A 26,231-nucleotide genomic window follows, 5' to 3' on the forward strand; every position below is an offset into this window, starting at 1 on the left:
ACAAAAGGTGATAATAAGTCCTTGCGTTGTCATTTAATTGTCATGATCAGGTGGAGTGAAGTCGAAAGGACACGGCACAATGAGCGAAAGAAAATCATTGGCGATGCGAACACAATCATTTCCCGCCCTGATAATTTTGTCCACTAGCTGTGCATCTAGCTACACACAGGATGACTTTACTCAAGAGTCTAAGAGACTTTGCAACTGGGCCGATGGTGTTCACATCAAAGACACGTCTCTTAGTGCACATGAAGACATTGCACATGAGAAACTTGCCTGTTGAACATAGCAACCTTGACATTACCAATATAATTGTGGAATTGGGTGCTTATTCCAGTTTTTCTGCGAGTTCATCTGTGAGCACATCTGATGATGAATTCATGGTTGTTAACAGGCCCCATGCATGGTATCATTTCTTCACTCGGAGAATCGGCACTTGGTAGAAACATAACGTATGAAAGTCTTGATAGCCTTCTGCGTATTCTGAAACCTCATTTGCCACAGTTGCCTAGTTCAGCGCGCACACTTCTAGCAACGCCATTGGTCGTTACGCTTAGTAAATTGACTACTGGACAATATTATCACTTTGGATTAAAGAGGAGCCTTAGCGCTCTGCTTGAGAGTATGCAACGTCTGCCAGGTTTAGCCTTCCAAGTGAGCTTCAATGTAGATGGTCTTCCACTCTTCGAAAGCAGTGGAACAGAGTTTTGGTTCATACTTGTCGAACTGCATCACCCCCATCATCATAAAGAGGACAGTGTACACATTATCGGGGCTTACTGTGACAACTCCAAGCCTCTTCTAGATGAGTTTATTTATCCCTTTGTAGGTGAGCTAGCTGAACTTTTGAGGAATGGCTTTGTGCATAGGGGAGAGCACTTCGTTGTGTGAGTAAGAGCTTTCATATGTCGTGCTCCAGCCAGATCATTCATAAAGGCAGTGAAAAGACACAATGCAAAGTCTGCTTGTAAAAAGTGTACAACTGAAGGTGTTTATTACGGGCGAATGACATTTCCAGACATCACAGCTCTTTCTCGTACTGATTCCGGTTTTTCTGAATAGACCGATGGTGACCATCACAAAGACCATTCACCCCTGACGTCTGTTAGACTAGGGATGGTTTTAGTGTTTCCTCTCGAGTATATGCACCTTATGTCCAAAAGAGTAACGAAGAAAATGTTGCTAACCTGACTGAACGGCAGCCTTTCAGTAAGAATGCCATCACCTAATGTAGAACGGTTTTCAGGACTTCTTTGTGGAATGAGGCTTCAGATTTCTACAGCAGACTTTCTCAGAAGGTGTTGTGGTGTTGATGAAGTCAGCGGATAGAAGGCAGCTGAGTTTCGTTTTTTTTCTACTTTATGCTGGTCCTGTTGTGCTGAAAGCTGTTTTATCTAAGCATTTGTATAAACATTTCCTAACGTTACATGTAGCAGCTTCCATACTTGTGAGTTATTCCTCTGAAGAGCGTATTATGTATGCTGAGCAGTTGTTGAAGTTTTTCGTGGAATGTGCAGTTGGGTTATATGGTAAGGAATTCTTAGTCTACAATATACATTGCCGAGTACACTTTGCTAAGGCCTGCCTACAATTTGGTGCTCTTGAAGGTTTTAGTGCCTTTCCATTTGAGAAATATTCGCACAAAGTTAAGTGTCTTGTGCACACAGGGAGCAGGCCTCTTGAACAGCTGGAAAAACGAATTGAGAAGACTCAAAGAGTCACATCTTTTAAGGTGCCTGTCGTTGCAATTATTTCAGAGTGCCATGTAGACCCTCTGTCACAGCATTTATATGGTCCTACTTGTGGACGGCTTTGGAAGGCACAGTACCATAAAGTTTACTTTGGGACCACAGTTCTACCTACAGAGAGGCCAGACAGGTCTGTACTTCTGAAAGATGGTCGTGTGCTATTAATCAAGAACTTCGTACTTTGTGACGACAAAATTTTTTTTGTGGGTCAGGAACTCGAAAAAATTGAAGACCTCTACTCTCATCCCTGTCATTCATCACTTTTTTCTGTGTTTTCTGCTCGTGGTGATAAGTGGCAGTTGTCCAGTTTCAGTGCTTCCAACATTGCATGAAAAGGCATAATTTTCAATGTGGAACGCAAAGTTTCTTTCTGTCTACTTTTTCACATGCTTTGTGTTTAGTTATGTAGACCACATTTAGCTCTATTTTTTAGTTCTGATAACTAAAGTAGACACACAACCTTTTTGTGTTATTTATTGCAAAAAGGATTGTAAATTATGCCAGCATTTTGCAAAAAGGTTGTCTTTGAGAAATGATATTTAGAGTCTTATGTACGAAAAACAAGATAAAATACGCTGTTAGTGGACGGTTCTGGGAATTTCGGCAATCTGGTGTTCTTTAATCGGCACTGACATCGCACTGTATACGGGCCTTTATCATTTCGTCACCATTGAATTGTGATCGCAGCCACTGGAATTAATCCCGCGACCTTCGAGTCAGCAGCCGAGGATCATAACCACCGATCACCACAGTGATCATGTTTTGCGTATAACAATCACTTGTAATCATGTCAACACTCTCACTTGTTTCAAAAATTTAGTGTGAGGTTTAAACTGCTCATTGAACCATACTCTTGTATAACTTTCAGGTTATCTCTTCTTTAGCTTTACCACAATGTTTACCACCGTCTCATGGAACTTTATCGATGTTGCTAGAAACATTTTTATAGATTACAACCTCCACGCTATCAGTCGTTCTGAGACCTGCTCTGGAGCAATTGATGTGCTCATGAATTAACAGTGCAATTCCACCGATTTTTCAATTTCTATGGCTACTGATATTTCAGTTTGTGCTTCAAGCAGCTCGGGCAGTCCAACTTTAATTTGAGAAGGTTGGTTCATGAACTGTTACTTGGTTCAGTTTGCAATGACAGCCTGTTTGTTTCCAGTAATTGTAAGCTCCTCTGCTGCTCTGCTAATCTGACAGCCGCCGTCATCAGTTGCTCTGCAGCTTTTACAGGTAGAGGACATCGATTCTGAATTTTTCTGTATTCTTCATTGATTGAGATGTAACTTGCTGAGCTTATGTATATATGTGTGCAGATTTCAAATATGCAATATTTTTTACTAAAACAGGTAGTTTTTGAAATATGACACAATTAATATACTTTTTGGGAGCCATACTTTATCTAAACTGAGATAATTACATAGTAAATAAGCACTTCATAATCACCTGCAATGAGTTTAGAATGCAATAAATCAAGAATAGAAGGAATTTGAAAACTACGTACTCTTCTGGGAAAAAATAAATGCATATTTGACATCAGCACATAGATGTACATAAACTCGGCAAGTTCCACTTAAATCAATCAAGAATTTAAAAAATCCTTTCATGCGCAGTGTCCTTTCATAAGGGCCAGGGTGTGATTAATAATATTTTTACTCTTTAGGTATCTAGCAATTGATTTTCTGAGTGAAAAGGCCAGCTGTGTTGTGCCTTCAACATAGATAGTTGAAGGAAACGACAAAACGTATGCCTTATGGCCTCCAGCGTCGACCAAGTTGGGCATTGTGAAGGCGGTGACTTCAAAAAAAAGCTGTCGATGCTTCATGTACACTTCATGAGGTGAAGAATATTGGCCACCAAGGTAAGAAGCAATGTTTATTAAGGCCCTTCATGCCATAAAACTTCACTATTTCATCTTGTTCAAATATGCATGTACATGGCGTGTTATTTTTTAAGATACCCTAAAGGAAGCTTTCGAGAACCTGATCGCATCGGCCGACACATCAGACTTTAGGAAATCTGATTTAGACGAAAGAACAACGAGAAAGTTCAGGAAGAGGAAAATACAATGTGACACCTCAGAATCCGACGACGTTGATGAGTCAAGGTGCAGGACTCACGGTCATCGCGTTGCAGCAACAGCACATTTATTTTTTTTTTAGTTTTTGACAAAATATGCGACTCATTTTACAGTGCCTATAACATACTTGGCGTAGTGGCGTGGTATTTTGCGCTTTTTCCGCTACAATAATGTCGTCCAGGTAAACTCTCACCCCGGGTAACCCCTGTAGTACCGCTTGTATGCGCCGCTGAAACAGCGCAGGCGCCGAGGTGATACCAAAAGCCAAGTGATTGTAACAGGAGAGGCCCTTGTGCGTATTCAGCGCAGCTACATTTTTGGCATCATCATCCAGCGGAAGTTGGTTTTATGCGTTCCGTAAGTCGAGCGTGCTAAACACCTCGCCCCCCGCTAGCGTCGCAAAGATGTCTTCGATTTTCGGAAGCGCGTACTGCTCTGTTCTTGTCGCTGGATTGACCGTCAGCTTAAAGTCTCCACACAGCCGTATGTCTCCGTTCTCTTTACCGCCGGCACTACTGACGTTGCCCATTCAGCCACGCTGACTGGAGACAGAAGTCCCACTTCCACCAGTCGATCAATTTCGGCAGATACTTGAGCCCGCATGGCGTACGGAACTGTCCGAGCCTTCAGAAATCGTGGTTGGGCGCCTTCCTTGAGGTATAGTTTCACCGGTGGCTCCATACAGCATCCGAGGTCCTCAAAGCAGTGGGAAAATTTGTCAAGAAGTGCGGTAAGCTTACTGCCGACGTTCACAACATTCACCATAGATGACATGCCTCTCTCCAAAAAAAAAAAGACGTGAGCTTTGAGAAATTCTTCTATTGTCTCTCTTCCACACAGCAGTCGCCCTTGATGGTCCACCACTATCAGAGAACTGCTCAACGTTACTGGACCAAGCTGTACCTTCATTTCCACCTTCCCGCAGACCAGTAACGGCAACGGAAACGTGAAATGCGTGTGCGAGTTTTCTGCAAAGCCAGCTACCACTTGCACTGTTTCTTGTACACGCTCTTGGGAACTACACTTACTGGTGATCTCCTGCTGACAATCACTCGAAGCCAATGGCCTTCCCACATTAAGGTGTGCTCGATTGGCTGCACTAAGCGCTGATTGGCCGAACTGTGTGCGACTAAAGCATATAAAATCTTTTCTTCATGTTCGCATTCCGTTCCTTCGACGGCGAACGTTCCCAACGTCGGAGCGAGGGATCTTTTGCAGGCTCTAGCAAGATGTGCTTTGTTGGCACATTGATGACACATGGACCTGCAATATCAACTTGACGCCGTGGTATGGGGCCCTTTGATTGATTGATTGATATGTGGGGTTTAACGTCCCAAAACCACCATAGGATTATGAGAGACGCCGTAGTGGAGGGCTTCGGAAATTTCGATTACCTGGGGTTCTTTAACGTGCACCCAAATCTAAGCACACGGGCCTACAACAGTTCCGCCTCCATCGGAAATGAAGCCGCCACAGCCGGGATTCGAACCCGCGACCTGCGAGTCAGCAGCAGAGTACCTTAGCCACTATAGCACCGCGGCGGGGCTATGGGGCCCTTTGCGTCTGTCGCGATAGAGACTATGACTTCGTGGTAGGTCGTTTCTCCTGTACATCTTTCCTTGCTGCTGTTTCTGTACCATGCTGACGCCACTGCCTGCAGGTATTGCGTATGGAGCTTGCATGCCACGAGCGTCTTCGTTCGTTTTTTCAGGGCCTAAGACAAATTATTCGGCCTCTTCACGAGTCAACTTCTTGGAGCCCAGCAAGCACCGGCGCGCTCCATCGTCCCGAATCCCGCAAACAGTTCGGCTCCGCAGCCTACGGTGCAGTGTCGTTCCCAAATTACAATTTACGCAAGTATTCTCAACTCAGCAATGTAGTCCCGAACAGTTTCTTGCTCTTCTCGCCTTCGCGTGAAGAATATTTAGCTTGAGGCTATTTCGTTTGCTTGAGGTTTGAAATGGTCTTCCAGGCATTTGACAACGTCGTTACACGCCAAAGAGTTGATGGGGACCCCCGCGTGGTGCCCTTGTCGTTCAATGACGGAACTAGTAGAGCTCAGCCTATAGCTGTGTCGGTAATCTTGTTGCCCGCAATGTAGGCTTCTAAGCGTACGTGATACGTACTCCAACTTTTTACAGCGTTGTCGAAGGCTGTGGTCGAGATCCTATTGCTCTGGTGTCAGACTCGAAGTGCGATCAAGATGCCATTTTCATCGCCATTGTGGTATCGTACGTAGGTGCGAGAAAAAGACACTTCATGGCAGGAACAAGACTGAATGTTTATTCAAGAGGCTGTTTTTATACATTGGCGAGAGGGCCGGAGCATGCGCCGTGACGAGAGGTGAAGGCACGTGTGGTCGACATGCTTCTCGTATCTACGTCTGAGGATCAACAATATATCACCTAAGGGATGCGTCTCTCAATACATGAAAGCACCATGTAGTGTCGTAAGTTTTTTTCATATCGAGGAAGACTGAATGACAATATTGACTGTGGACAAAAGCGTCTCGGATCTCTGCCTCGATACGTACCGTGTTCAAGGGTGGATCTGCCTTCTCAAAACCCGCACTGGTACAGGTCAAGTAGCCTGTTCGTTTCAAGGAAATGTATCAGGCACCTCTTTATCGTCTTCTCAAACAGTTTGCCAGCGCAACTTGTCAATGCTATGGGCCTGTAAATCATCACGGATGATGGGGTGCTTGACCTGTTTCGAAATGGACATAATGATGGCCCCTTCCGAGGAATTAGGTATCTCGACGAAAGCCCATGTAGCATTGCATACAGAAGGAAAGTAGGGTGTTCTGTGTTTCGACAAGTATGCTTTTCAACATTTCATGAAATACACGTTCAGATTCTGGTGCAGACTTATTGCAGCAGCTTAAAGGTGCCAATAGCTCACGTCAACAAAACGTTTCATTGTGCGCTTCGTATTTTTACATTTTTGCTCTAGCTTGTTTTTTATTCTTGATTTGTAGCGTTGGAATGCCTCAGAATACGACAAAGTTCTGGACAAGTGTTGAAACTGTTTGCTCATGCAGTTGTTTGCCTGGTCTTGCAAATTCTCACCCTGTGTGTTCAATAAGGGAGTGAATATGCCAGTCTTCCGACTATCCTGCTCACCCTATTCCTGACTTTACCCTCGTGTGTATGTGTAAGATATGCCCGGCAGAAACTTTTGCCAGTTATCCCAACTTCCTCGTCGGCGCGTCTTCCTGCTTTGCGACTTGATGTTCTTAAAATTTGCAAAGTTACCCGCTGTCAGAGAGTCCTGAAGGGAGCCTCCAGGCTTTGTTTTGTTTCTTGTGCACGTTTCGAAAATCGTTATTCTACCATGACAATCGTCGTTAGCCAGGTTGTCTGTTTGTTTGTGGGATGCATTTGATTGCTGCGTCAATAAAAGCAAAACTTTGAAATAGTTGACAGCAGCTTTTATGCATAAGGCACGCAAGTCAGTCCAACTTAAGAAAGTAAGGCTTCAAAACTATTTCCGATTGGTCTTCATTCTGCCATTCTATAATGTGTGGAAGACATTGATTTTCCATTGGTGTGCTTAGCATTATTTAGAAGTAACCACTTCCATGGGGAATACTAACATTTTCCTAATTAAAGAGGGTAAAAAAAGACGGAAATGTAATGTTCCGATCTATAGATAAGAATGTTCTGTTTGCGAGGTTGTGATATGCTGGGACTTCCTTATTCACAAGACACGCACCAGATGAGAAAAGTAATGTCTAAATTAGGCCACCTCGTGCATCACAGTTAAACTCGCCCCAGCGGCTGTTACTTTTTTAATTTTTTAGGGGCGAAGCTCCTTAGGGCGTGGGCTGTGCGTCCCCTGTAGCCTGTATGTAGCCACCTCTAATTTAGTTCTTGCAGTGTTCACTAGATGGCGGTACCGTCCCCTGTATGTAGCCACCTCTAGTTTAGTTCTTGCAGTGTTCACTAGATGGCGGTACCGTCTCCTGTATGTAGCCACCTCTCGTTTAGTTCTTGTAGTGTTTACTAGATGGTGGTACTTGTAGCTGATGATGAAAAGATGCAAAATGTTATAAACTAGAAAGCGGAACTTGTAGTTGATGAAAGACGCGAGATCTTATAAAATAGGAATGATGTCACATATGGCGCGTGTCATTGGTTGAAGGCAATCGTTCGATTTAGTGCGGCGACGTACGCTAGGGGGAGCGATGTAATAAAATCGAGTGGGCAAAATGTACAGAGGATTCATGGTTTACCAGGTTTACCTCCGGAGCTTCACCCACTCATCATCATTCACTTCGTGGATATGGCGGAATTTTTTTTATTTGAAAATACTGCAGGCATTTCACGGCCCATGCAGGAGTGGAGACAAGAAAATACATACAAACCATCGAAAGAAAATACATACCAAATAAACAAGAAAGAACATACAATGTACCACAGCTCAAATTTTAAAATAGACACACTGTATTATGTTCATAAATGATTGAATAGTGTTACAGCACGCAATATTGTTGTCTAGTCTATTCCAATGGTAGATAGCTGACGGAATAGGGGAATGTTTGTAAGCGTTAGCACGAATGAAAGGTTGATGGATAGTTTTCGAATGGTTCAGCCGCGATGAGTGTATCGGCGGGTCTAGCAGGTAATGAGATCGCGATATGCAGAATTGACCATGATATAACCGACAAATAAATTTTAGTCGCGAGATAATTCTGCGTGGCGAAAGAGGTTTCAAGTTTGCCCTTGCGACAAGCCTGCAGAACTGGATTGCCTCGACAAGTCTGAATATGCAAATCTAACTGCCAATTTTCGTATCCTTTCTATTTTATTAGTGAGGTGCTTTTGATGTGAACACCAGATGAGATCGGCGTACTCTAAACATTGTATAATTAGGGTTTTGTATGCATTAGGTTAATGTGGGATGGTGCACAGCGCAATTTTCTCCTCGCGAAGGATAGCTTCCTTTCCGCTTTATGACGTATGGCAAAAACATGTGGTTCCCAGTTGAGGATCAATCAGAAAGTAACGCCTAAGTATTTTACTTGGTCGTTTTTGTCGATAGTTCTGTTTCCTATAATATATGTAAAGTTAATGGGGTTGGTCTGATTTGTAAATGAATTGAAGTGAGTTTTGGTTGTGTTGAATTTAATGCCCAGGTATTGCACTAGGAATAGATCATTTGCAATGAATTGTTCAGCTTAGCTTGATTGTTTGAAGTGTGTACGACTTTGTACACGACACAGTCCTCTGCGAATAGTCGCATTTGAACAGGATTATATCAGGAAATTGAATATCGTTATTAAACATCAACAACAAAAGTGGTGCAAGTAGCGATCCCTGAGGTACTCCAGAGTAAACATCACGCGGTTGCGATAGATGGTTGTAAGTTGTTACTTTGTTTCGTTTGGTTAAAAAACTTATTCCACGCTACTATTTTATCATCAATACCAAAGAGCGAGACTTTTGTTAATAAATACTTGTGTGAACCAACATCAAACGCTTTAGAGAAGTCCAAAAAACGGCATCTAATTGACTGTTCTCGGTAATTGCATTGGCTATGTCGTGAGTTCATTCAGCTATTCGGGTTGTAGTTGAGAAACCTGATCTGAAGCCATGTTGATGTATTTAAAGAAACTCATTTGTTTCTAGGTGAGTTATTATGGCCTTGAAATTTATATGTTCGAATATTTTGCAGCACGGTCTCGTAAGTGACACTGAGCAGTAAATGCTTGTTTCTAGCTTTGAGCTTGATTTGTGTATATGGACTACTGCAGTGTTCCACCAGTCGTCCGGTAATTCCGAATTGTGTAGAGATAACGTGTATATTTTAAAGAGATATTTAGATGTCCACTGCGCATATCGGCATAAAAAAGAGTTAGTAACATTATCGGGACCAGTGGATTTTTTAGATCGAGCTTGAGCAGAAGAGCAAGTATTCCTGCTTCACTTACAATTATTTCTTCCATGGGTACTTTCACAGCATAGGGGGGTAGTACCAAGTGATTGGTATGTTTCGTAAAAACTGATTGAAAAAACTTATCTCATTAGCGATTTGTTCTGGTTCCCTAATAACTTGCTCTGAATACCTAATTTGCGAGATTGAAGTCCCAAAGGGCTAGACAAGGTGCACGTTGCTGATCTATTAGGGACTCAAATTCATATTTCTGTAGATTTTGATACGGGGGTGTGTAGAGTGAGCAAATGGTGACGAGTTGATCGAAAAGAACATTTCCAACAGCCATTGTCTCAAGGGGCATTTGGAGTTGTAAGTATGCGTATACAATTCCTTGACTGTTTTTAATGTCTAGACCTCAAGATGACGTCATGACATCATTCCGGTCCTTTCCAAAAATGATGTAGGTACGTGGAAACTTGGCATGTTTTAGTTTTAAGTGTGTTTTGGTACACAACCACTTTTGGTGAGAATTTGTGTAAAAGTTCTCGGACATCGTCAAAGTTCCTGAGAAGGCTTTTGACGTAGCATCGTATATTTTGAGGGTTCATGGTGAAAGTGAAGTGGTGCTGTGTGTATGAAAAGCAAGTGGCTATTTAGGTGGCACGTTTGCATTCAAATGTTAGGGCAATCCCTGAGAACCATTATCTGATTTTTGTTTTTTTTTGGTGCGCTCCAAGGAGCAACGGCGCTTTTTCACAGTACCAAGGGTACCACCGGATCCAATGCCTTTTCGGAGGCACTGAATGCCCGCACGTGCGAGCTAGTGGTTCAAACTTTGGGCCTCACCTGGCTAGGTGAGGCGTTGAGACAAGAGGACCCTGGCGTCTCCGCTCTCTGTTCGTGAGTAGGCGAAGTAAACTGAACTACTGCCGTCTTGGGGCAGGCGCCAGAGCCGACGGCTCACTCTGCATAAGTGGAAGGAGTTGCGAGGGCGGCTGTGTTGGTGCCCCCAGACGCGCTGTGTCAGCGTATGTAGGACCATAGAATGGCGGTACTCTTCTCCGTGCTCACTTAAATAAAATGCTCGCCTTCACCTTCAAGGTAATTACCTCTTTTATTCCAGTAAGAGACGAAGCGTAAAAATGCAGCTTGGTTTACTTCACAGTTTACACAGTGTAGCTGTTATTTGCAGTTATCGGAAGTGTGGCCTCAGACTGCACGCTGTGCACAACTTTCGCTACCATGACAGCTTTTTGAGCCGTGGCCATAAGAAATAACGACGGGGCAGAGGAAAGTTAGGCCTGATAGAAGTTCCTGTGTACCTGCTTTGAATAGTTTCGGGCAGGTTACTGGAAGCAAACGTCAGAATTAAGTGTTTGTTGGTATTTTCGTGTTGTCTCATCTCATGATAATCCTCTGTACATTGCTCACATTTTGGCTCTTCCACCCATCCAGGGGTTCAGTTTTGGTCAGGCCAAGCAAATGCGTGTCAGATACCACTTCGAAAGTTGAGTTCCTTGATCTGTGTGGTGTTGCAGTGATCGGAGTATCAGCGAAGGTTGAAAGGTCATTTAGCTTTTCAAACTGTTCGTTCTCTCGAATTTCGAGGAGAAGGTCTCCGCTGGCCAGTTTAATAACTTTGTACCCGGCACAAGAGTTTCTGTAAAACAAGTGGCTTCTACGCAGGGGGATGCGGTTCTGGCTTGCTTGTCACTTTTTTCACTACGTATGACATAAAATGAAGTTTTCATTTGATCGCTTGAAAAATTAGTCTTCGATGCATCCGCGCTTTAAAGTGGTAAGATTACTTAGCAGAGGAAAGCTGTATGAATGCTGGTTGAATTTTGTTTAGAAGCGTTGGCGCCCACCGTCTACCGAGTCCAACGAGGGGATGCTACAAGTTTGCGGATGCTGAAACCTGCAGACGCCAGCCGTACAACACTACTATACCTCAATGCGCCTACACCAAGCTAGATTATTTGCATAGGGTTAACCCTCGCTGCCACTAAATTAGGAAGTAAACGCAAAATAAAAGATTACAGGACAGATCAATCGCGAGAGATATAACGGAAAGTGAAACAATTAAGAGCAAAAATAAATAAAAACGACAACAAAACAACAGCAAAAAAATGTTTGCGACTCACCCGCACCTTGCTGTCGCCAAAAGGCGCGCTAACAGAGGATGCTAGAGGTAGCGGAAATAGCGGCAGAATGAAGAGCGCACGGCATACCAGCGTGCACATTGTTTCATTCGATGACAGCTTTTTCATTACGTTCGTTTACTCGACGTCCGTTTATATGTCCTATTTATCTACCAAAACACAGTGAAATTTGCAATGCATATGAGCGAACATACATAAATGAAACGCGGCTGTAACCTGCCCACAGCCGTTGCAGCACCAGCGCCGTTAAGTTTAGACCACGGTGGTCTACGCATATGACGACCGCCTCGACTCTCCTCCATGTCTCTTGCTTTTGCGATACAACAGGAGCTAGCTGAAAAAAATTGGTCCCATATCTGCATGTCTCACTGCAAATTTCGTCGAAAGGCCATAGTCTTGCGTCTGGAGAGAGTGAACAATACGTTTATTTTATGTTCTGCACGAAAAAATTGGTGAATTGCATTCTGCAAGCACTGCGTAATGGCCCGTTCACGCTAGCAGCAAGCCTGCCCTGAGGGCGCGGTGCCGCAGACTGGCGGCCGCCGCCGTCCGCAAGAGGGCCGTTCGAAGTGCCCGCCAAGCTTCGCAGGCGAGGCATTTCAGACTCCGACAAACATGGCTACCTTTCCGAATGCAGTTGTCGACCACCTCGAATCTATAAAGTGGCTGCCCTGAGCTATGTACCTCGTAAGCTCCGAACTGATGCTTCCATTCGCTTTAGACTCAAGACCTTTAGCTTCGACAACACAGTAAAAGAACGAGCTCACACGCCTGGCATGTTGAACGCTGGCAGCCGCCGTGGCTCCGCTTCAGGCCTGGAATAAAGGGGCGAAATTAGCACTGCCCCGTCGGCGGCTTTCGACGTCGTCTCGCGTTTCTCCTCCTCTCGCCTCACCGTGCGTTTCCAGCTCACGAGCATTTCTTGCTGGTCATCGCAATACTAAGCTCTCTAATATTGTAGACGCATATATCCAGCAAAAAAAGTGATTTTAAGCATAAATGCACGTTGCCCCACAGAGAGAGGAAGTTATGCTATCTCCTGCTAAATGGAACTATGTGTAGATCTGAAGCAGCGCGCGCTAACGCTCCACACATGACAACACGTGCGCGTCGCAGCGTGTCAGTGCATGGCTTTTTTACGGGGCGCTGCGCCATCTCCTTGTGGAGAGAAAGGGCACTCAGCATTGCGTCCATAGGAGAGCTCTTCAAAGTGCAGGGCAAGCTTCACCGGTGAAGCATTTCACCCACTGGGAAACATGGCTGCCTTTCATCGGGGAGAGGGTGTGGCACCACGTCACGACAGCCACGTGCTAATGTGCTGCGAAGGTTGCTTGTGGTCAGGCCTTTACACCAGCGGCGATGACTCTGGCGCTCATCGCGGCATTGCGCAGGAGAAAAACCAGGGGAGGGACAAAGCACGCAGTGATAGGCCCGTGTTTCCTACTGGGAGATGCTAATCACTGATAATGGGCAGTGAGAGAGAGATGACTCCGATTGGGCACACAAATGTACAGTTTGCTTTTGGTTAACGCCCACGCTGCGAATTTTCGTTTGTTCAAACATGCGCAGGAGAGATCTCCCAACGGCACAACCTTGGAAGTCAAGATCTAGTGCCTATTTATATGGTGGGCTCAATCAAGGGTTGTGCAGCGCAAGCAGGCAGTTTTTCTTTCAATAAAAAAACTCGCTAGCAGACACTCCCTGCGTGGACGTTGCGAGGTGAGAGGGGGAGCGACACGCATGCACAATGATGGTGTAAACCTCGTGGGGAATAATGCCTAGAGGAGTAGGGGAGCCAGCGTAAGTTAGGAGACTCTCCCTGGGTTCGCGTTACGAGGCGAGAGGGGGAGTGTAGGAGAAGATAGAGAGGAGGAGCGGACGAGCATGCTGAGAGAGGAATGGAGGAGAGTTGCGAACGGAACACCAACGCTCACGCCACGGGACATAGGCGAGAGCTCGAGATGCTCCACATCTAAAAGTGCATTTGAGCATTATTGCACTTTGCCTCTGGCACACCATGACCTGACCTTCTCAAGTCTGTAGTGGGTTACATAAAACTAAAAAAAAACTTTTAAAAGCCCAGACAACAGACTCTGACTTTTTTCCACCCCCTTAACAAGCTCGCGCATCTTTCCTATGCCTACCAACCTCCTTCTACGCGCAGTGACGTCAACTCGGCGATCGGTGACGACACGCAACGCGCATCCCGTTGATTGGTCTAAACCAGATCTCAAAAAGCTTTAATAAAGTAAACGTTGCCAATCCTCAAGTTGACGTCATTGCGCGTAGAACAAGACTGGTCAGGCGTAGGAAAGATGCGAGAGCTTGTTTGGGGGGTGTACAAAAACACAGCATATCGACGGAGTGAGTGATGATGAGTGGGGAGAATCGTCCATCAGTTCGTCCATGTTACCGTCTGTCCGTACGTGTGTACATTCATGCAATCGTCCGTCCGCTGTCCCTGCGTTCATCCGAGTGTCCATCCATGCGTCCGCTTCTCCGTCCGTCTGTCCATCCGTTCGTACGCCCTTCGACTTCTCGACGTTTTACACACGACAGTTTACACACGAGTTTACACACGACATAGCTTCTGCACTCAATAGTCACGATCAACTAGAGGCCTTTTTCATTGATTATTCGAAAGCTTTTGACATGGTCTGCCACGAAAAGCTTCTATGTAAACTGCGAGCAGTATTAAAAAGGTCTAAATTATTAGACTGGATCACTGTCTATGTACACTTAGGATTTTTGTTCGTTACTTTTATTCGCACACATTCTTCATCAGTAACAGTCACATCTGGAGTTCCTCAGGGTTTAGTGCTCGGAACTCTGTTATTTGTCATTTTCATTAATGATGTAGTAAGTGTTATTAACAACACCAACGTCAAGTTGCGGCTATATGCAGATGACTGTGTTCTCTACCGCACTGTTACTGATGCTAGTGATCAACAAGATATAAACAAGGTATTTTCAATGTTCTGCGAACGGAGTGATGGGTGGCACATGAAAATAAATTTTACCAAAACAGTTGCCATGACTTTCGGTAACAAGAAGAAGCCGCTGAAATAGTCTCACAATGCGAATGGTAGTTTTTTGTCCCAAGTTAGTCATTTCAAATATCTGGGTGTCCTTTTTTCACATAACCTAAAATGGCATGCCCATATCAACCATATCTCTGCAAAAGCGCTTCGAAAACTTGGTTGCAAAAGCGAACTTTAAAAAATGCAACGTTGGAATGTAAGCTGACTGCCTAGAAATCACTAGTTCGTCCGATACTAGATTACGCTTCAACTGTATGGTCTCCTCTCCTCACGTGCGACATAATGCAGCTAGAATCAATCCAGAAAAATGCTATCAGATTCACCTTCGGTCGTTATGATCGCAGCTTCTCACCTTCATCACATGCGCACATCCTATCGTTGCAGACTTTGGAGCATAGGCGCAAACGCGAACGCGTAATGCTGCTGCACGAGATCGTACACACCCCATCCGGTATTCAGGCACCCTTCTTTTTTGTACCCGCTAATACACATGTCACTAGAAAAACCCACAGACTGAACATTATTCCTTTCATGGCACATATTGACTGTTTTAAATTTTCGTTTTTTTTCGTTCCCTATTGAAACCTGGAACAACATGAATGATTCGCTTCACGCAGTGTCTCATGATGAGTTTGTTGAGAAACTACGAATACGCACGACAATTTATTCTGTTTGCATTTTCTTAACGGTTATCTTTTTTCTGCATTTCCATCAACATCTGTACTCGTACCTGATGAAAGATTTTGTTGTACAGCTATCTAAGCACATCATATCTTCAACTGTTTGTATAATTTTAGGGTTTATTTCTTTTGTTGGTTGTACTAAAATATGTACCCACTCCTGCTATGTCTCGAAATCGAGACAGCAGTATGTGTAAATAAATAAATACATAAATAAATAGGTAAATAAGCCTCTACACCAAACGTCTACTCACCGACTTCTGACGAGCCTCTCCCCACTCACGCCCCTTTGTCTGGTCACCGCTACTCCCGCTCCCTGTCGTCGCTACGCCACCAATCCTGCACTCCACCGCCTTTGTGCTCTTCCTCACTGAGCTCCTCTGGACGATCGCAGCAGGAAAACTAGATATTACACTTTGTGAAGGTGAAGCTTCAATACCAACTACGCCCGGAAATCCTCTTGTGGCGCTTCCCACACACCACAGTCTCATTCAAGTAAAAGTCGACAATGTTCCAGTGACTGCCCTTGTTGACACTGGCACCCAGCTGTCTGTTATGAGCGTTCATCTACGCCGCGGTTTGCAGATCATGACGCTCTCGACGCCTCAAGTCATACGTTTTGGCGATGGCGGCGCCGCATACATCGTCGGAATGTGCACTGCTTGTGTAGCATTGCTGGTCGTCACACCACAGTCCTTTTTGCCGTTCTAGCTCGTTGCCCCCATGACCTCATACATGGCCTTGATTTCCTGTGTGCACACTCAACCTTAATATACTGCTGTTCTGGCACGCTCAGCCGCGATCTTCCCCTTCTCTCTGATGCCTGTGAAAAGCCCGTCAGCCGCTTGGGTCGAACCACTTTTGTTCGCTTGCCCCCTCGAGCATTGACATACGTCTGTTTGTCATGGACTCCTCCAGTTCCTGACGGATACTACATCGTTACCCCGATAACAGACGCTCGACAGACGCGCAGTGTGACAGTGTCGCACATCATCACCACCATAGTAGACAACTGTGTGTTCCTTCCGCTCGTAAATTTCGGCTTCATTCCCTAAGTGCTGCCCTGCCAGATGTCGCTTGCTCAACTCACTGCCATACCAGACGATGACATCAACGTTTTTGCTGTAAGTGTTCCTGGACCAAGCTGGAGTTCCACGGTTTCCCAGTTCTGACAGATCCATTTTTCGAAGTATGATTGGTTCTAATATTTCGCCTGATCAAGCCGATGCTCTCTGCCGGGCTTTGGCCTCCTAGGGTATCATTTTTGACATCCGTGATTGTCCCTTGGCCCACACTAATATTGTCAACTACCAAAACAACACTGGTGACTTTGCGCTTATCCACTGTCAGTTTCACCGCGTGTCCACATCAAACAAGCAGTATTTTAGAAGAAAGTGGCCAAATTACCAGTAAAACACATCTTCGATCCATCTTCAAGCGCTTAGGCCTCCCCAGTGGTCTTGGTAAAAAATAAAAAAAGGCTCCTGGTGTTTCCGCATTGATAATCGGCACCTCAACAAATTACCAAGAAAGACGTGTATTTTCTTCCCCTTATAAATGAAACACTTGACTCTCTTCATGGCACCACCTTGTTTTAATCTCTCGACCGCCGATCTGGCTACTGGCAAATAGCTGCAGACGAAAAGGATCGTAAAAAATCTGTATTCGTTCACCCTTGACGGCCCTTACCAACTCAAGGACATGTCGTTTGGCCTCTGCAATGCTCCATCAACCTTCTAGAGAATGATGTACACGCTGCTTCAAGGATTTAAATGGACGACGCGCTTGTGCTACTTGGATGACGTCATAGCGTTCTCAGCCGCCTTCACCACACACCTCGAACGCCTTTTGATGATTTTATCAATAATCCGACAAGCCAGCTAAATTCCTCGAAGTGCCACTTCGGTCTTCATGAAACTACTGTGCAGGGTCACCTTGTTGACGCTACCGGCGTACGACCAGACCCAGAAAAAATACGCGCTCTAACGAACTTCTTAGCTCTACTCTCTGTCAACCATGCTCACAGTTTTGTGGGCATCTGCTCCTACTTTCGGTGGTTTGTGAAAAACTTTGTGGCACTCGCACGGCCACTCACTGGCCTCCTCAAACAAGACGTCTCTTTTTAATGAGGCCTTCTCCAACCTGACGCCTTCTCTAAGCTATCACCGCTCCCACGACACCTTCTTTTCTTGCTTATTTCGACCACCATGCTCATACAGAAGTGCGCACAGACGTGTGCGGTCACGGCATTGGCGAAGTCTTGGCGCAGTCTCAGCGGTGCAACGACCGTGTGATTGCGTATGCAAGTCGGGCCCTTTCGAAGACGGAACGCCATTACTCAATAACAGGACGGGAGTGTGTCGTTTTTGTCCGGGTGGTTTTGAAAATCTGTCTTTACTTTTATGACCACCCTTTCCGTGTCGTCGCAGATTATGACGCACTGTGTTGGCTTTCCACACTGAAGGACCCTACTGGGCGACTTGATCGCTGGGCATTGCGTCTTCAGGAGTACTCCTACTCAGTTGCCTACAACTCTGTACGCCTCCATCTGGACGCCCATCGCATGTCCCGCTACTCTGTTGATCAACCAGACGGATCAGTCGTCGAGCGTAGGTCAAGCGTCATGTCGATTTAAAGGTTTCTTCAGATTGGTAACGAACAGCTTCGCTATATTTTCCTGCGGTCACTCATCGACCGCCTAAACTCTGCTATGAACAACGCGTCGTTTCACATGTACGTCCTCTTGGATGACAAGCTCTACCGTCGCAGCCTCCAGCCAGATTGCTCTGAGCTCTTTTTAGTCGTGCCATAACATCTGCGTGCCACCGTGCTGCGTAAGCTCCACGACGAACCAACTGCTGGTCCTCTGAGTGTATCCCGCACGTACGACCGTGTTCGTCTCCGCTAATTTTGGCGCGGCCTTGCCAGCTCTGTTCGCTGCTGCGCGTCCTCCTGCGATAAATGCTAGGGTACAAAGCGACCTACTGTGCCCCCGGCTGTACTTCTTCAACCGAACTCCATCACCACTGAATCTTTTTTTCATGTCGGTATAAATGTTCTCGGTTCTTTTCCTGAATAAAGCTAGGGCAACAAGTGGGTCGCTGTTGCTACAGACTATGCGACTAGGTATGTCATTACTCGAGCGCTACGCAGTCCCACCAGCACCGCTACTGATGTTGCGGACTTTTTGCACCAGGATGTCATTCTGCACCATGGCGCTCCTCGCCAATTGCTTACTGATCGTGGCCGTGCATTTTTTTCACGAGTAATAGACGATCTTTTGCGCTGTTCCGTCACACAGCACAAGTTGACCGCATCTTACCATTCCAAAGAAACGGCCTGACCAAGCGCCTTATTTACGCACTCACGGGCATGTTAGTGATGAATGTCAAAGTCAAAGTCAAAGTCAAAGTCAAAGTTTATTTCACCAGAGAAATTCTGGATGGGCTTCAGGGATAAAAGCTGCTCGAGGCAGCTTGACTTGGTCCCTGAAGACCCTTTACAATTGGCAGCATACGACGTTAACAGTACAAAATGGGCTTGTAAGATCATACGTAAATATACATGAGCAATATTGTAAAAATTGCAGTTTGAATTACATCAAGCAATAACAATAGCATACAGAGAGTCAAAATGAGATTATGCATTTAAACGTTTAGTACAGCATAAACAACTTTGTAATACAGAAAGGTACAGAAAGTATAGAAATTTTACGGAATAGCAATATCGCGTAATGATCAAACACAGAATATTGAAAATAGAAGAATGCGGTATGACAAGATAAGCTAAAGTTTGCATAGTCAAGACATATCAATGCGAGGGCTACAACATAGACGTAAAAAATTCACGCAACTGCCGGTGTGTAGCAGTAGTAAGTTCGGTATATTCATTTAGGATAGATGGCAAATTATAGTGCAATGCTTGTAAGTTGTATGTTGTTCGGTAATGAGGAACAAACCACGCTAAAGTATGTCTCGTACTTATGGTAGTGTCATTAAGTTTTAGGTGGGATATAGTTTCCAGGAATTTTTTATAAGTGTCGGAAAAGTAGAAAGCTTGTAAGACCCGAAATTTGTATAAGTGCTGAACCCGCATGACAGTGTATTCTTGAAAGACTGTTCTAGTTGAGGCCAGGTAGGGAATATCTGCAATATGTCGGAGAATCTTCTTTTGCAGAAGCAAGATTTTATTTAGGTTCTGTTTAGTTGTGGTGATCCAAACCAGGTTGCAGTAGTTGAGGTGGGATGCGAAGAGCGCGTAGTATATTTGAAGCTTTACCTTTGTCGGGAGCAAGCGTTGACATCGTGATAATGCTCCAGTAGTTGATGACAGTCTCCTACATAGCTCTTCTACATGCGAGTTCCAACTAAGGTGAGAGGAAAAAGTAACTCCGAGTATCTTGTGTTCGTCTACCACAGCAATGTTTTGACCTTCATATGAAATTGGGTTTAATAGTTGAACTGTTTTGCTTCTTGCATGAAATATAACAATTTTAGTTTTTGTTGGGTTTATCTTTAGTTCGTTTAGGCTGGACCATGTTGACAGTGTTGACAGTGTGTTGTTGCATTCAGAGACAAGATCACCCACATTAGGCCCCGAAAATAGTATGGTGCTGTCGTCGGCATATATGACAAATTTTGCTGACTTATCAATATTTACGAGGTCATTTATATATAAATTGAATAATAGGGGTCCCAAAATGCTTCCTTGTGGCACGCCTCTTGAAATAGAAAGAAATGGCGATTTAGAGCCCTGCAAGCACACGTATTGCTGGCGGTTTTGCAAGTAAGATTTCAATAAATCTAATGGTTTCCCGCGAATACCACATGCGAACAACTTGTCCGCAAGAATCTGATGACTGAGCGAATCGAACGCCTTGGAAAAGTCAATGAACAGGCCTAGCGTGTAAAGTCTCTTTTCGATGTTGTGTACTATAAATTCTTTCATTGTTAGTAGGGCTGTTTCAGTTGACCTTCCTTTTCGAAACCCGAATTGCGAGTCTGATAGGATATGTTTGCTAGAAAAAAAACTTGTTATGCGATTACAGATAATTTTTTCTAAACCTTTGGAAAAGACTGGGAGGACAGATATTGGTCTGTAGTTTTTCATGCACTGTTGGTCACCTCCTTTGTATATTACAGAAACTTTCGCTTTCTTCATTTCTTCGGGAAAGGTAGCAGTAACCATTGCAAGGTTGAAAATATGCTTTAGCACAGAGGAGATACAGGCAATGACGTATTTTACGGGTTTTATCTGCATATTGTTTACATCTAGGGCCCTGCTGTTTGTGAGACTCATGAACATTCTAACGATTTCATCTTCATCGGTTGGAGTTAAAAACAAACTGTCACTAACGCTGTATTCCAAAAATTGAGTATGTGACATGCTGCCAGATTTCCTCTTATAATCAGGCATGGCAGCGTTCACAAAGTATGCATTAAAGTGTTCAGCCAACACGGTGCCAGTAACACGTTGACCGTCAACAAGAATACTTTCCGGAGTTACATGCTTCTTGTCACGACCCAAAACGGAGTTCATTACCTTCCATGCAGCGTCTGGGCGTTTCTTCGAGATATCAGAAAAAATGGAATGATAATAAGTAATTTTAGCACGCTTAAGCTCGCTGTTCAGCTTATTTCGTAGTGACTTGAATTCTGTCAGCTGTGACGGGCATCGTGTGCGCAGAAATAGATGATAAAGTTTATTTTTATTTTTTATCATATCCAAGTGCGCACGCGTTACCCATGGTTTTCTTATCTTTTTAGATTGTTTATAGGTTTTGAAGGGAAAATGCTTAACGTAGATGCGCAGAAAAGTTTCAACAAATCTGCAATAAGCCTCGTTTACGTCTTTCGTTCGCGTGACATGTGACCAATCGCACTTACTGATTTCATGCCCGAACGACTGCAAGGCTGCTTGAGATAAGTGCTGAATAACGAGAGGCTCGAACTTGCGCTTTTTGTCAGTAACAATGCAATCAAATGCAGCAAATACAGGGCAGTGGTCACTTATACCTGATGCTAATGTTCCCGCGTGCAGTACTGTATTTTCAACGTTCGTGATAATTAAGTCAAGTGCTGAGGCAGTATTAAGTGTCACGCGTGACGCAGTACTAATTAAATTAGTGAAACCAGTAGAGCTAAGAATCTTTTGAAAATCGGCCGCCTCGCGTGTGCTCTCCAAAATGTTGATGTTGAAGTCACCGCCACAAACTAGATGAAGGTTGTTTACTGAGATATAATCTAGAAGATTTTCAAAAAAGGAAAAAAAATTGTATGTGTTACCATGGGGTGGACGGTATACAACGGTTATAAATTTTGTGTTTTCCCGCAGTGTCAGTATTTCATAGTCCTCAGTAACTTTGCAAAAATCTGGTACCAACACATATCTTGGACCTTCTTTAACATAGATAGCGACGCCACCACCTCGTTGTTGAGGCCTATTCAGAAAGAAATTATTGTAACCGGGTAAGCTTAGAGTGGTACATCCATCATTGTACCATGTTTCTGTGAGCAGTATGGCAGAAAATTTCAAACTAAATTCAGTGACAAAATCACATATTTCTTCGTGCTTAGAAGCAGCCGAGCATGTATTTATGTGCAGAACAGAAAAAAGATTTTTGCTGACTGGAGTAATATGACGTGGCAGGGCAAATTCGTGGTAATCCATCTTGACAAGTTTTTGGTTATTGAATAGCAACGAACATATGTAACCCTCAAACTAGTGAATTTTATCAAGGTCAGCCTCGTCCGCGATCTGAAACACTGCAGCGTCGTCAGACTGCCTCGCAAATATCCTGCCACCGAATGTCCACACAGACTTCCACTTGTGTTCATGCTTGCGTCTGATAGCCCTGCCAAGAAGCGATTTTAGCGCAGGGCACAAATGCTCATTAACGAAAATGGCATTTGGGCTGTTAAGCCCAATCTGCAAGTTAGTGAGCCGCGTCTTCTTCGCTTTCTTTAGGGTCACATCACGTTTTGCACGAGATTTGAACTGCACGATGATGTTTGATTTCTCTGGATTTCTTGTGGACACACGATGGCAAGACTCGATATCGGAAAACGCAATCGGCTCACCGATAGCAGCACCTATCTGCGAAACAATATCACTGACCCGTTCATTTTCGCGCTTTTCAACGCCCTTAATTTCAATGTTGTGGTTTCTTGAATACTGCTCTTGATTGGTGATGCGTTTTTCAAGTTCACACGTGCGCTTTTCAAGTGAGTTACATCTCATCTGCATAGCCTCATTCTCGCTCTTCAAGTTAGCGTTCTTGGCAATTTCTGCTTCCAGACTCTTCTTTAGTTCCTCTATAACACCGTGAGAGAATTCAAGGCTTTGGGTCATGTTTCTTTGCTCAGTACGGAGCTCACGAATTTCAATTCTTAAGTCTCTCTCCAATGACTCTCTGGATGTCTTGAATTCATCTCTCAGTTTATGAATTTCCGCTTTTAGCTCCTCTTTTACCTTTGCAACATCCTTTGCCATTTCACACAACACTTTCGCAGCCAAGCAACAAGTACAAAAAAAAAAAAAAAAAAGGTATTTTGCAAAAAATACAGCAGACTATGGCAGTGGCAACAACGGAAATGTCAAAAAAAAAAAAAAAAAAAAAAAAAAACACGATAGAGGATATCGTAAGTTTTCTGAGCACTAACCTGCACCGAGAACCAACAGCGATTAGGCCAATTGCACTGCCGTCGTCACCACTGCCAAAATGAGGCGGGTAACAGTTTTGCAGTCCTTTTATGCGGTTTCTTCAGGTTGAAAAATCGCCGCCGCTAGTCGTCGCAGGCCCCAAGCTCCGCTGACCGTTCAGCTTCCGTCCGGACGTTATCTTCACACGTCGCTGAGGCAGCAAGTAGTGATGCGCAGCTGGTGATGCGTAGAAACGGAAGGGCGTATTGCAGCTGAACAAACGGGGACCTGCACCGAGAACCAACAGCGATTAGGCCAATTGCACTGCCGTCGTCACCACTGCCAAAATGAGGCGGGTAACAGTTTTGCAGTCCTTTTATGCGGTTTCTTCAGGTTGAAAAATCGCCGCCGCTAGTCGTCGCAGGCCCCAAGCTCCGCTGACCGTTCAGCTTCCGTCCGGACGTTATCTTCACACGTCGCTGAGGCAGCAAGTAGTGATGCGCAGCTGGTGATGCGTAGAAACGGAAGGGCGTATTGCAGCTGAACAAACGGGGACCTGCACCGAGAACCAACAGCGATTAGGCCAATTGCACTGCCGTCGTCACCACTGCCAAAATGAGGCGGGTAACAGTTTTGCAGTCCTTTTATGCGGTTTCTTCAGGTTGAAAAATCGCCGCCGCTAGTCGTCGCAGGCCCCAAGCTCCGCTGACCGTTCAGCTTCCGTCCGGACGTTATCTTCACACGTCGCTGAGGCAGCAAGTAGTGATGCGCAGCTGGTGATGCGTAGAAACGGAAGGGCGTATTGCAGCTGAACAAACGGGGACCTGCACCGAGAACCAACAGCGATTAGGCCAATTGCACTGCCGTCGTCACCACTGCCAAAATGTGTCCTCCGACTACCATGACTGGCGCCTGGCACCACCTCACGTGACATCCACGTACAATTTTTTGCGCCATAACACCCCTGGTATTCGCCCTGTTATTTGATTTATGGCCGTGATACGACATTACCATTGGACACAATACTTTCGACCACTACAACACCGCCAACCGTATATATACGCACCGCTAATGCTCGTGACGACGACGCACGTCAGACCACCCACTCAAGACTTTCGGCTTCAAAAGCCACTCAGAAAGTCATCTACGACAGCCGACATATCGACGTTCGCTTCTCACTCGGTTCTCTCGTTCCTGTGGTACCAAGCTCGTCGAGTTCGATTATCAGAGAAATTATATTCCAGCTACATGTGTCGTTACCTTATCGTCCGGCAGATATCTGGCGTCACCTATGAGAACACTCGTGCTTCTGAGACCACCCTGCCGGCAACCACGCTCAGTGATGTAGTGCAGGTCAGCAGGCTAAAACCCTAACAACTGCCTTGTGAACACCGGATTTATTGTGCACCGACACGGCGCGTTTACCGTTTGGGAGTATTGGTACACAACAATGTCTCTAGGCACGCACTCAAATCATAAATAGATGAAACCTTGTAATGGTCCAACAAGAATACCAAACACGTCATGTCCATGAAGTGCGAAACAGCGCTGCGGGTATGGCCGCGATGAACAATGAAACCACATCAAACAGAAAAATCTTAAATCAGATTTCGTGTGGACGTGAATTGTTGTTATGCTGGACGCATTACTAACCGCGCTGACTTAAAGCGCATTCTTTCCGGCTGCATGTCATGTGTTTTTTTTCAGCTTATCACGTTCATACTAAAGGAGGAAATCAAACACTTATACATTTCATACATAAGACGTGCAGAGGACACTATTCCGTGTATTACTATGGAAGCGTGGCTTGAGAACTTTCACCCTCTCCCTGTACCTCCATGTATCGGTAACATTGCTACGATTAAGTATGTCCTGCACATAGAGCGAAATGTGTTCATGTAACGCAGTTAAAATAGTAACCGCTTATAACCATTGTTGCTACTAGCGATGTTGCTACTGCTGGTGCTACTGCTGCAGCTGTACCTATAGCAGTAAGAATAAAATAATAATCACACATATAATGAAGAAGAACTTCGTCGTTTTTTCTCCATTTGAATCACTGTCTTTTGAACGTGCGTGCTACGAGCCTAGGAGAAATCATTCCATCGACTTCCTTCAGAACACATTTCTCTTGTGCTGCATCCCAATCCAGATATGCGATAACGCCATGACGTTATTTATTATATAATTTCATACCGTGCACGCAACGACCTTGCGGTGTCGTATGTCTTGTTCCGTCGCGAGAAAACTGCAGCTGCTTTTCTCATATTGACAACAGTAATTGTGTTTACCGATAGACTGGCGCCGCTTGATCGCTGAAGGTGGTTGCGGTCGTGGGTAAAGTGGTGGCTCGTCGCTATTACTCGTGATACCAAGATGTGATGGTTCGGCGAGCGAAGCTCTCTTGGCAGCCATTGATTTGCGTCGACTGTCTTTCAGTGCAGGCTTTGGTGACGTCTTCCCCTGCGAAAGCATTGCAAGAGGGCTTACTCGATTCGCAAATCGTTTGAAAGCTTTCCACGGCGAAGATGTGATGTTCCGTAAATATAAAAATACACGTAATAAAAAAATATTCCTCACTTTGCATAGCGCGATGGCGCTGGTGCGCTAATGAAGACGATAGCCTTTTTGGAATATTTCGAGGCGAAATTTTTTTTGTCTGTCATCCAAAACGGCTTAAATCTTAGTCTTTTACTGCTTGCATTTATTTCTAAAGTCCAACCACATCTGCAGTACCCACCAATATTGCTCTCGATTCTGCGTTTATACTTGTGCGCAGTATCAAATAAAAAGCAAACGCTGCGCATATCTGAGGCAGAGCGTCAACATATAAATACGGTGTAGCCTGTGTCTTTATACTATTTATGCCATACATAAGTAATTCCAAGGATCGTAGCATTTCTTACGCTAAGCTGACAAGACAACGCAACGCACGGAATAATGTCCCCACATCCTCGAAGGAAATCGTGAGGAAATTCAGATGCACTGCCCCAGGC

General features: G+C 44.7%; 1 long non-coding RNA gene across 1 annotated transcript in view; it reads right to left on the reverse strand.

Annotated features, from left to right (window-relative positions):
- The window catches only part of LOC142803533 (uncharacterized), a 40,476-nt gene extending 14,781 nt beyond the window's left edge, over window positions 1–25,695 (reverse strand). The window contains exon 1 of the long non-coding RNA XR_012894156.1: window positions 25,527–25,695. This is a non-coding gene — a long non-coding RNA (uncharacterized LOC142803533). The remainder of the gene's footprint in view (window positions 1–25,526) is intronic.
- Window positions 25,696–26,231: the final 536 nt, after the last annotated feature.

This window comes from Rhipicephalus microplus, chromosome 3 (assembly GCF_043290135.1).
Source record: "Rhipicephalus microplus isolate Deutch F79 chromosome 3, USDA_Rmic, whole genome shotgun sequence".
In the NCBI taxonomy this organism is placed as follows: domain Eukaryota; kingdom Metazoa; phylum Arthropoda; class Arachnida; order Ixodida; family Ixodidae; genus Rhipicephalus; species Rhipicephalus microplus.